This window comes from Haliotis cracherodii, unplaced genomic scaffold, assembly GCF_022045235.1.
Source record: "Haliotis cracherodii isolate W230 unplaced genomic scaffold, xgHalCrac1.p SCAF_11, whole genome shotgun sequence".
Classification (NCBI taxonomy): domain Eukaryota; kingdom Metazoa; phylum Mollusca; class Gastropoda; order Lepetellida; family Haliotidae; genus Haliotis; species Haliotis cracherodii.
Genome location: NW_027266266.1, coordinates 7058759 through 7071601, shown reverse-complemented (window position 1 = coordinate 7071601; position 12843 = coordinate 7058759). Strand labels below are relative to the sequence as shown.

The following is a 12843-nucleotide window of genomic DNA, read 5'->3' as shown; positions in this document are numbered from 1 at the left end:
TCTGTGTTCTTGGTAGTTCTGACATCCCTGATAAGTTCTAGGGATCACAGTGTCCTCGGTAGTTCTGACATCCTTGATCAGTTCCAAGGGGCACTGTGTCCTAGGTAGTTCTGACATCCCTGATCAGTTCCAAGGGGCACTGTGTCCTTGGTAGTTCTGACATCCCTGATCAGTTCCAAGTGGAACATTGTCCTAGAAAGTTCTGACATCCCTGATCAGTTCCATGGGGCACTGTGTCCTAGATAGTTCTGACATCCCTGGTCAGTTCCAAGGGGCACTGTGTCCTAGGTAGGGATAAGTTCTAGGGGGTACAGTGTCCTTGGTAGTTCTGACATCCTTGATCAGTTCCAAGTGGCACAGTGTCCTCGGTAGTTCTGACATCCCTGATCAGTTCCAAGAGGCACTGTGTCCTAGGTAGGGATAAGATCTAATGGGGTACAGTGTCCTTGGTAGTTCTGACATCCCTGATCAGTTCCAAGGGGCACAGTGTCCTAGGTAGTGCTGACATCCCTGATCAGTTCCAAGGGGGACTGTGTCCTAGGTAGTTCTGACATCCCTGATGAGTTCCAAGGGGGTCTGTGTTCTTGGTAGTTCTGACATCCCTGATAAGTTCTAGGGATCACAGTGTCCTCGGTAGTTCTGACATCCCTGATCAGTTCCAAGGGGCACTGTGTCCTAGGTAGTTCTGACATCCCTGATCAGTTCCAAGGGGCACTGTGTCCTTGGTAGTTCTGACATCCCTGATCAGTTCCAAGTGGAACATTGTCCTAGAAAGTTCTGACATCCCTGATCAGTTCCATGGGGCACTGTGTCCTAGATAGTTCTGACATCCCTGGTCAGTTCCAAGGGGCACTGTGTCCTAGGTAGGGATAAGTTCTAGGGGGTACAGTGTCCTTGGTAGTTCTGACATCCTTGATCAGTTCCAAGTGGCACAGTGTCCTCGGTAGTTCTGACATCCCTGATCAGTTCCAAGAGGCACTGTGTCCTAGGTAGGGATAAGTTCTAGGGGGTACAGTGTCCTTGGTAGTTCTGACATCCTTGATCAGTTCCAAGTGGCACAGTGTCCTCGGTAGTTCTGACATCCCTGATCAGTTCCAAGAGGCACTGTGTGCTAGGTAGGGATAAGTTCTAGGGGGTACAGTGTCCTTGGTAGTTCTGACATCCTTGATCAGTTCCAAGTGGCACAGTGTCCTCGGTAGTTCTGACATCCCTGATCAGTTCCAAGAGGCACTGTGTCCTTGGTAATTCTGACATCCCTGATCAGTTCCAAGTGGCACAGTGACCTAGGTAGTTCTGACATCCCTGATCAGTTCCAAGAGGCACTGTGTCCTTGGTAATTCTGACATCCCTGATCAGTTCCAAGTGGCACAGTGACCTAGGTAGTTCTGACATCCCTGATCAGTTCCAAGAGGCACTGTGTCCTTGGTAATTCTGACATTCCTGATCAGTTCCAAGTGGCACAGTGACCTAGGTAGTTCTGACATCCCTGATCAGTTCCAAGAGGCACTGTGTCCTTGGTAATTCTGACATCCCTGATCAGTTCCAAGTGGCACAGTGGCCTAGGTAGTTCTGACATCCCTGATGAGTTCCAAGAGTCACAGTGACCCAGGTGAGTGAGTGAGTGAGTATGGTTTTACGCCGCTTTTAGCAATATTCCAGCAATATCACGGCTGGGGACACCAGAAATGGGCTTCACACATTGTACCCATGTCGGGAATCGAACCCGGGTCTTCGGCGTGCCGAGCGAACGCTTTAACCACTAGGCTACCCGACCGCCCCCAGTGACCTAGGTAGTTCTGACATCCCTGATGAGTTCCTAGAGGCAAAGTGGCCTATAGAGTTCTGATATATCTGATCAGTTCCAAGGATCCACGTTTTTACCATATCCCCTGACCATACTGTCTGACCATACCCTCTGACCATACACCCTGACCATACCCTCTGACCATACCCTCTTACCATACACCTTGACCATACCCTCTGACCATACCCTCTGACCATACACCCTGACCATACACCCTGACCATACCCTCTGACCATACACCCTGACCATACCCTCTGACCATACACCCTGACCATACACCCTGACCATACTCTCTGACCATACACCAATCTACCTAAAGCAATTTTACAGTATAATTCAGGAACAGTCAACTAGTTGCATTGTATATCCACATCGTTATCACATCCAGTCGTTATACACAAGTCATCAAAGTTTAAAATAATTAATGTATTTTCCTTACAAATGTTTCGCAAATTGTTAATATTAATATTTATCTAAAACGGATTTTCACAAAAATACAAACCTTATTCTGCATATATTATTTACCATCCATAACAAACATTAATTCATCATAGACGCAACGTTTATACAATAATAAGCCCCATTATGCATATTTCCATGAGAATGTAACACGACAAAATAAGGTTTAAACTACGACATAATATTCGGAGTATTTTGCCTGAGCAATTCCTACAATATATCATTGTCAGGGCTTCATCAACACAACGGCTTGACATTAGTTTCGTTAACTGTCACAAGGGGGCCACGCTTAATATTGTACCTCTATTTATTTTCCATAAGCACCTATTCTAAATTATAAGGTAAGCCAGCTGTAGATATCCTCTCCTTCGGTCGCCGTTAGTGATCGTGCAATCTGGTCTGACTGGAATATAATATCTCACATTTCACCATATCTGACCAAAACAGTCTCCTCTATCGGACTGGCATAGTTTCCTCGCCTACAAGTTTATTTCCAAACCTGTTTGGCAGCCATACGAGACCGACCACGGGCCTAGACACTGACTCCTCTGTTTGCTAACTATTGTAATATCGAGTGATCAACGGCAAGGCTTGTGGACACGTACATGTAAGTACGTTTCTGTAAATCGGGACATTTTTCTGACAGGCCATGCTAAAGGGCCTGATGTTTATGTTCATAGATTACGTTCTAATTGGAATGGTCATATGTCATATATATATTGCATAACAGTAATATCACAGAAGACTAGAATATGAACATGATTATGGAGTATAGAGCTACCTAGATGGGCCTCGTTCTCAAAGGTATGAAATACTGTGAGGAACGTTCTCGCGATCTCGCATTCTCGCGATCTCGACCTTTGCCAAAAACACGAGAATGTGAGATCGCGAGAATGTCTCTTACAGTATTCCATACAAATGCGATGTTTGCGTTGGGTAAGGTATTTGTCAGCGTATAGCATGGAAGCTACGACTGTCGTAGTGTTACGATTGGTAGGCCCACATGCACAAAGGTGTCTTAGTGTGATACGACAATCACAACTCAAGTACATCACCGTACATCTGACATAATAGATGGTTTAGTGCACATGTCCTTAGAGGTGTTATTATATAATGGGCCACGAGTGACCCAGTTATCTAAGCGCCAGCAACCTTCCATACAGATGTGTATCCTGAAGTGAGTCAGAACAGGATCGGGAGATACATCTGAGATTGGCCTCCATGATGGTTTTTGGTCTGTCGGCTCCACACTTATATATTTGGTTTCACTAATGTGATATAGGCTCAGACCTGCATAACTCCGATCTCTACCAACCCCCACTCCCCACGCCGTCATACTTACTCTTACTACCGCTATTTTTAGTTCGTTATATCCGTAGTTCGTAATAAGCATTTCGACTGTCAGCCATCTTGGATCAAGTCACGTGACCACATAATGGTACTCGATAAATAAGAACGTGCACTCTTTATGTACTATGTTTATTCATCTAATAAATGATATAGATACATAACATAAACAAATACATGTCATAAATATATTTTTGTGAGAGACTAACTAACGAACGAAATTTGCGACAGAGGAATTAATTACCTTGAGACAGTAATGGCGGTATTTGTGTAATCAAGGTGCTGGGAACTACTTTCATCAATGGTAAATGACAAAAAAACATACAGTGATATCTTTGACTCGACATCCTGAAGACTGTCGAGTTATTCGTAGTTCGAGATAGGCGAAGTGACGATGTAAGACCAGTACCCCCTTTTGGTCCTTGTCGCAATACCATAGTTTGAGTTAATACTAGTAAGCTGTAGTTATCCGTGATACTCGACTATTAATTCTGTTTTTGAAGGCAATACTTACCTCATCTTAATGGGCAGTGGGGTGGCCAAGTGGTTAAAGCGTTCACTCGTTACTTTGAAGACCCGGGTTCGATTCCCCACATGGGTACCATGTTTGAAGCCCATTTCTGGTGTCCCCCGCGTGATCTTGTTTGCAACTTGCTAAATGAGGCGTAAGACCTATATTAAACTCTTTAATATTAATATTATTATTATTACATTATTATTTTCTTTCCTTGAATCGATGTTTTTTAAATATTTTTTACAAACTTATTCCTTATTTCATTTCGTCCAGCTAAAAGCTTAACGTATCCACGTATGTGACCACCCATGAGATGAGGGACCTTATGGGTGAAGAACAAACAATTTAATATTTCATTATAATTATTTTAAAACTATCGTCGGAACACAAAAATGCAGTTTACAAGCTTTAATTTATATTTATTACAAAGATACATGACATCACACATGGTGATCTACACTGACGTAAGTTAACGTCAAACGTCTTTATAACGTCATTGCACAATTTAGGTATCCTAGCACCCAAAAAGGTCCCCTTTCTCTTGGTGGGACACATACGTCTTTTTGGCGATGTATGCGGGGGCTGATGGAGGTAAGGCGATACACGTGTCACGACAGATTCGAGACAGAAAACATGGCTAGAATACTACAGCGACAATAACCCACATAAACCCCTCAGCACCCAGTGACCCCCAGTCCCCGCTTTGTCCTGTCAAAACAATATGGTAATGTAATGTGTGGTATTCTGCCTGCAGGTTATGACTCAATACGTGAATATGTCAAAGTCTGTGACAAAAATGTGTGTATGAAAACTCCTTTCGGACAGGGCACTACAAGGTAACTTATAATCAAAATATGAGTCAAAATCATAGTTCATTGTAACGAGTTGCAAAGGTATTAAAAAAGTAGTGTATATTTCATATTGATCCATATTCATCAATAGTTTCTTTTAGAAATCAAAGGCTTATATCGTCGCGAGTTAAATAATTGAATAAAGTAATATGCATGTTTTACTCAATGAAACTGATACAGTAGATGATAAAAGTAAAAGTCCTCTTTATGATTATGCTGTTGCTGCTGCTGCTGCTACTACTACTACTACTACTACTACTACTACTACTACTACTACTACTACTTAAGGCACAAATATTTATGGTATACCCGTCTCTATCGTGTTCTTTTTGTGTTGTTGATTTGAAGAAACAAGAAATTCAGGGTACCGACACCATCACACAAAGAATCATGTCAGACAATAGATCCCACCACCCTCGCTCTTCCCCCAATCGCATATATAATGGGAGGGCGTGGTTTGATTAACGTGGAGGTGCTTTGTGATAGAATTGTATTGGGCACTTTTGCACACATATATTTGTCTGATGATCATCTTGTGAAGCATGTTAAGCGTTATGATGAAAACAAGGCATTCCACAGTTTTCGTAAACAAGCCAAGAATGTGGGACATAATCTCAATGTCAATGTTGATTTTATCGATAGTTCTGTACTGCTGTCAAACAAGCGAAGTGCCATTTCAAATCGGCCCAGACTCAGTTTTTCAGGGAGAGGCTATCTTAACGACCTCTGCATCGAATATATGTGCAGTGTGTTGAGTAAATAAGCAACCCTGCAGAGTCCTCGGTTGGACGAGTTCGGCTGGCCTGAAAAGTGAAACAGAAGGCTTTCTGTTTGCTGCTCAGGACCAGTCACTTCCCCTCGAAATAGTCAATGTGTGATTTTGCATTAAAATGTAAAATATGAAATGTAGATTATGCAATGAATATAATGAGTCTGCCTGACACATTGTCAGTGGACGCCCAGCTTTGGCACAAATACATTATCTTAAGGACATGATGTAGTGGCTCGATCGTTTTATTACCGTTGTTGCCATGTTTGTGTTTTTTTAGGTCCATCCATGGTACAACCAAGAATATGTACAGGGCGTCATGGAAAATGAGAAATATAAAATTCTTTGGAATACGCCCGAATACCGCCTCAGACATATACAGGCCAACAAAATTGCCCTTTTTGATAAATCAAATGAAATCATTTATATCATTTAATTTTCTGTTCCTTTTGACAATAATGTGATTGACAACAATCGTTAAAAACATGGCAAATATGCGGAACTCGCTTCCGAAATGTCACGCTTGCATTCCAAGTACAATGTTGTCTGACTCCCCATTGTTCTCGGTGCCTTAGGCTTGGTACCTCCCAATCTGTTGACTGACATTGGTAGAGTACCCGGGTTTGCTGCCAGGAATACAGCCTTTCTGACAATCTGGGTAATGCAGAAAGGCTGCAATGTTGGAGGGTCTTCATATTCTCCTAACCGTCCTGGGTAGGTTCGACAGGGAGAAGGCAGCGCTTCCTGGGAGAAGTCCCATTCGCTGTCTGGGCTGCGTGTAGAGGGGGCGAGGACCCTGAGCTGATGATGAGATGAGGCTAACCAGTCTGATTGTGCTAGGATCATCCAAACCCTCTTTGCTGCATTTTTTTATTTTAGTCCATAAATCATCTTAATAATATTGTTTAGAAGTAGAGAACTAAAAGTCTACTTTGAATCTGGTGTGGGGTATTCTTAGGAGTGTGACAAGATTTAACACTAACACAGTGACAGTAAGCGCACACATAACTTGTTCAGAGTATAAATCCGCATCGGAAGCCATTTCACTCAAATCTAGCCCCTAACCCTACCTTTAAGGCACCTGATATAAACATGGCGATTTAACTTGCATGAACATGATATGAATGGATCACTGAGAACCTTCACTTAGACCCCTAACCCCACCTTTAAGGCACCTGATATAAACATGGCAAGTTAACTTGCATGAACGTGATTCGAATAAAGCCGAAGATAATTTCTTAAAAAGTTGTTTGAAATGTAAATTTATATTTTGTTCGGATATGTTCCGTGAGCTAAAATATGGGTATATATTCCTCCGTGAATACATACCACTCCTATATTACTATATAGTTAATCCGTCATGCCATAATAGAATCGTGTGTTCATTAACTTCTTTTGAGTAGTATTTATAGCTTGTCAAATGATTTATGCATGTTGAATGAAAATCAAATGAGAGAACAAATATTGTTAGAGATGCATGAATGAAAACAACAATTTGTGCCTCATCATCTGTAACATAGAAACAAGCATCTTGGCGTCGTTTCACCACCTGTGCTTTCACCACGTCATATATTCGCCATGTACTGGATAGTTCTCACGTCTGGCGGAAATGAAAATAAGTATTCAAGGCTACCTGAACATTAAAACTTCGTTGACAAGCGGTTCTGCCTGTGGGTGTGAGAGATTTATATGTCCCTGATAAGAACACGTGTAGTATATTCGTGTGGTACACACACTTGCGATTATTATAACTGATCGGTATAGTTGTGTATTTACCATGTCAATGCTAGACCGGTGCACCAGACTTAACGTGAAAGAGATCATACATCATTATCGGCTAAATAGGTATTGTTGTGTTTATCATGTCAATGCTAAACCGGTGCACCAGACTTAAACTGAAAGAGAAGAGATCTCACATCATTATCAGCCAGATAGGTATAATTGTGTATTTACCATGGCAATGCCAAATCTGTACGCCCGACTTAACGTGAAAGAGATCTCACATCATTATCAGCCAGATAGGTATAGTTGTGTATTTACCATGGCAATGCCAAATCTGTACGCCCGACTTAACGTGAAAGAGATCTCACATCATTATCAGCCAGATAGGTATAGTTGTGTATTTACCATGGCAATGCCAAATCTGTACACCAGACTTAACGTGAATGAGATCTCACATCATTATCAGCCAGATAGGTATAGTTGTGTAATTACCATGTCAATGCCAAATCTGTACGCCCGACATAACGTGAAAGAGATCACACATCATTATCAGCCAGATAGGTATGTGTGTATTTTCCATGTCAATGCCAAATCTGTACGCCCGACATAACGTGAAAGAGATCTCACATCATTATCAGCCAGATAGGTATGTGTGTATTTTCCATGCCAATGCCAAATCAGTGCACCAGGCTTAATGTAAAAGAGATCTCACATCTTTATCAGTTTGATTGGTGTGGTAGTGGTTGTCACGTCAATGTCAGATCTGTACCAGAGGCTTAATGTGAATGAGATCTCACATAGTATCTTCTACAGATGTCCGGGTACATTTACCTTGTCCGTGCCAGATTTGTTCTCCAGGCGTAATGTTCCACTGTGCTTATTTTACTATCAGTTAGGTCGGTTTTGATATATTTACCATGTCCATATCAGATATATGCACCAGGCTTAATGTGAAGCAGATCACATATTGTTATCAGTCTGATGTGTATTGCAGTCTTTAACATGTCCATATCAGATATATGAACCAGACTTAATGTGAAAGAGATCTCACATCGTCATCAGTTTGATAGGTATGGCTGTCTTTACCATGTCAATATCAGATGTGTCCACCAGGCTTAATGTGAAAGAGATCTAGCATCCTTGTCACCAAGATAGGTATTGCTGTCTTTTAACATGCTGTCAATGAGGCTTCTCCACATCGCCCCAGGACAGGCTTACATGCTATATATATATCTTGTACTATGTATTAAATATAGGAATGTTCAAGACACACCGGTTGGATATATACACAGACATAGTAAGTCGTACTCAAGTCAGCAGCAACACGAAGTCAATACGCTTTAAAGACCCAGGAAGATCCGGGGTAGAATAGGTTTTCAACAACCCATGCTTGCCGTGCAAGGCGACTATGCTTGTCGTAACAGGCGACTAAAGGGATCGGTGGTCAGGCTCGCTGACTCGGTTGACGCATGTCATCGTATCCTAATTGCGTGGATCGATGCTCATGATTGCAAGGACTGGATTGTCTGGTCCAGACTGGATTATTTATAGACCGCCGTCATATAGCTGGAATATTGCTTGGTGTGGCGTTAAACAACAAACATGCTTAATGACGCTAAAGAATAAATCATGTCATAAAATTGATATAGCTTCATGCACTGCAGGGGTACAATCGACAGAAAATCCTATTTCTCTAATATTTATACAGATCATCCAGCTATTAGCAGTGTGTACCCACAGCGTAATGGCCCCTCTCAGCTCAGTGAGATATTTGCCTGCTATTATATAACAATACATATCTCCCATATATTAAACGTCTAATGGAGACGCTGTGGGATATGGACGTTTACGTGTAAAACTCTACTTGTGTTTATTCTACGATAAAACAAACACTGAGAAGAATGGGTAAATATTTGAGCCATTACAACCGGTGAGATTTGAGTAGGTATGCGAGGGTAGCCAGTGTTACCTGACACTGTTGACTGTGTACTTGTTTCGGTGCCAGATACTAGTTAGAGCTCCACACAGTATTAATTGAGTACATTTCCTACTTTAATTTGACACAGTGCCAATGTCGTGTAGGTAATTCTCTAATAGTCCCTCAGCTCCACACAGTGCTAACAGAGTACATTACCTACAAAAGTTGACAGCGTGCCAGAGGTAATAGTTCCAGAGCTCCTTACGCCAACAATGGTCTATCTATGCCTTACACTCAATGACACGTTCTGTAACTTGCGTTTGGTGGCAGAATCAAAGACATACTTTCTGAAGAGTTTACCTGGCTCGTTATTTTAGATAATTGCTAAGGGATAAGTTTCCATACAACTTCTAAATTGCAGGTTTGTCAAGGGTCGTTTCGTGAATTTTCTTTATTTTCTGCCACGTGATACTTCATGACTCGAAAACAAAATATTTTTTAAGATATACATTCATGCGGTTGCTGATACTACTGTTGTGTGATAATAACAAAATTGTATCACTCCGTGTATCACATTCTAATCCTGCCAGCATCCATATTCTGAGGGGCGGTCGGGTAGCCTCGTGGTTAAAGCGTTCGCCCGTCACGCCGAAGACCCGGGTTCGATTCCCGACATGGGTACAATGTGTGAAGCCCATTTCTGGTGTCCCCCGCCGTGATATTGCTGGAATATTGCTAAAAGCGGCGTAAAACCATCCTCACTCACTCACTCCATATTCTGATCTGTATCATTAAAATTCAAACCACTTTAAATCTTTGTATGCATAGGTATTGGTGAATTTATGCCAATAAATTCACTTTAGAATGGAAAATATTATAATACCTATGTTCAAAAACATAATATGCGCCAAAGGCCATTTTGTCTATACACTCATATGTTTTATAGTGTCAATCGTTCAATCATATCCAGTATGAATAAGACATTGGACAATGATTAGCGGCCATCGTTTCCTTGAGGTAAATATGAAGCAGTATTATGTCCTAGTATTGAAAACCACAAGCTCGCCTCGTGGGAAGCTAAACAAGCTAGTTATGCGTGGAGCAAATATTAAAACCATTTTGTGTGCTCTCATGCGTGTGGCGGGTGTCACGTGGCTTGCTTAGAGTTCTTCTCAGAGGAAGGGCATGTGAGACGGCCGGGCACATATATACTTATATCTGTACCTATCTCACCTGTGTGGACACCGTGCTTAACAGGTAGGCCTCTTCTGTAATATTACCTGTGAAATAAGGCAGGTTATGCTGGGGTACCTGGGGCGAATACTCACCTGCCTCTACCAATGTTCAATTGTTACGCCTGAGTTTGTGGCACACAGGTATCTTGTGTGTAATCATGTGTGAAAGGTGTCTGTCACCCGTGTACTATTTCACCTTGAGTTATACTCAGCTATAAAAGTCCCGCTGGGTTCCTCGTAGTTGTCTCTTATTAAAATAATAGATGTCATGTTTGAAACTGTCATGGGTGATAGGTATTAATTCATGTCTTGTTTATTATCAACAACGTGTTATATAACTGAGATTCCAAAGCGGCGTTTAGGCACATGCATTTTATTGTCGGTATATCAAAACACTTTCAATAAGTTGCTGTAAGAAACCTGATCTTTTGGTTCATATAAATATCGAAATATAAATACAGATTAACAATGGTCAGTCGTACATACTGTAGATAAGTGATAGGTAACTATAACACGGTCATTCCCGAATGTGTGATACGCAATTTCATCTGCAATGTCTCTCTGTCTCTGTCTGTCTGTCTCTGTCTGTCTGTCTGTCTGTCTTTCTGTCTCTCTCTCTCTCTCTCTCTCTCTCTCTCTCTCTCTCTCTCTCTCTCTCTCACACACACCTATTTTTATTGCAGTTTATTTGATTCCATTCTCTACGAAGCCTATGTTGACAATACTTGTCTGACCTATTCCCAACACCATTTTGTCAGCAGTGTCAAATGTCATATATATTGATTGACCACATAATGAAAACAGTTAATAAGACACGCATGACTTCGTCCTTGAAATCACTACACCAGCTGGTCGATTTCTAATCAATTAATCAATGTTTTTAATGCTTATATAACAGATTGATTTATGGCCTCAATATTGCACGACACATGGGCTGACGGATATTACAATATTGTAAATGTATAGTTACGTATGTCGTGTACGGCTGATGTGACACAAGCATGTTTCGCTCTTATTAGAAGAATGGTCAATGATGCTTGTCGACTCACTGACCTCATCTGTGACCTCATCTGTGACCTTCAACCTTCCCATGTCAAAGATGTTACCTGCATAAGGCTTGACATTGCATATTGCAAAGTGTAGAAACTTAGACTTATATTAATGCAACCGCTTCATGCCAAAAGGCAAGGATCACTCCCTCTTCTTACCAAAAGCAAGAATCTTCCATCGGTGTCTAATGTACTCTAGTCGCGTTTTTCCAATACAAAATTGTTTACAAATTATCAAAACTCGAATACATCACTCATACTCGCAAACCAAGCATACAACATTCGCTCTCTCTCTCTCCCACTCTCTCTTTCTCTCTCTCTCTCTCTCTCTCTGTCTCTCTCTCTCTCCCACTCTCTCTTTCTCTTTCTCTCACTCTCTTTCTCTCACCCTCTTTCTCTCTCTCTCTTTATCTCCCTCTCTTTCTATCTCCCCTCTACCTCACTCTCCCACTCTCACTCTCTTTCTCTCACCCTCTTTCTCTCTTTCTCTCTCTCTTTCTCTCTCCTCTCTCTTTCTCTCTCTCTTTCTCTCTCCCCTCTCTTTCTCTCTCTCTTTCTCTCTCCCCTCTCTCTCTCTAGCTCTCCCTCTCTATATATAGATGTACATACACACATGAAGAGATTATTGTTTCTTACAATGTTAGTATGACTTTATCACCCGAATGATGAGTATGTTACAGGTCTATGTATGTATCTATGAATGTTTCTAATGCAGGCCGGCGGTACTAACCAGCGTTCTTTACATAAACTCCCATGCTGTATTGTATATTAACACGTTATGCAATGACACGCAATCCTAATCATTCACCCGATACTATTATTTGACCATTTGCGTATAGCCCCTGTAATCTAGCCTATTAATCTGTCATCATCAAGTCAACCAGTTCAAATGAACAAACATGCCAAGCGCATGCACCCACTTGCTCCTTGTCTAGAAATGAAACCACCACGCGATGTTCACAATATAAAACCCCAGAATGACGCGTAACCGTTCACCTGTAACATGATGAATACTAAAGTATGACTATGTAGTCAATAATAGTATAGAATAAGTGCCGATTACAAGTCACATCTAGTTGTCCATACGTGTATAGGGGGCACGGGTGGCCCAATCGTCTTAGGCGCCGCAATTCACTGTGCAGAGTTGCGTTCCTTAGCCAAGCCAGAAACCTATC

At 41.5% G+C, this 12843-nt stretch overlaps 2 protein-coding genes across 5 annotated transcripts in view; one reads left to right on the top strand and one right to left on the bottom strand.

Moving 5' to 3' along the window:
• LOC139455331 (uncharacterized) overlaps positions 1-12843 on the top strand; it is a 52808-nt gene that overhangs the window by 12236 nt on the left and 27729 nt on the right. The window contains exon 1 of one of the 4 annotated variants that reach the window (XM_071236883.1): positions 2793-2870. The exons of 2 other annotated variants lie outside the window; for them this stretch is intronic. The gene's annotated coding sequence lies outside the window, so the exon portion shown is untranslated. Of the gene's footprint in view, positions 1-2792; positions 2871-10566; positions 10642-12843 lie in introns of those variants that run through there. One more of the 4 variants, XM_071236882.1, reaches the window with a different exon arrangement.
• The window catches only part of LOC139456060 (uncharacterized), a 56062-nt gene that overhangs the window by 34164 nt on the left and 9055 nt on the right, over positions 1-12843 (bottom strand). The gene's annotated exons all lie outside the window — the stretch shown is intronic.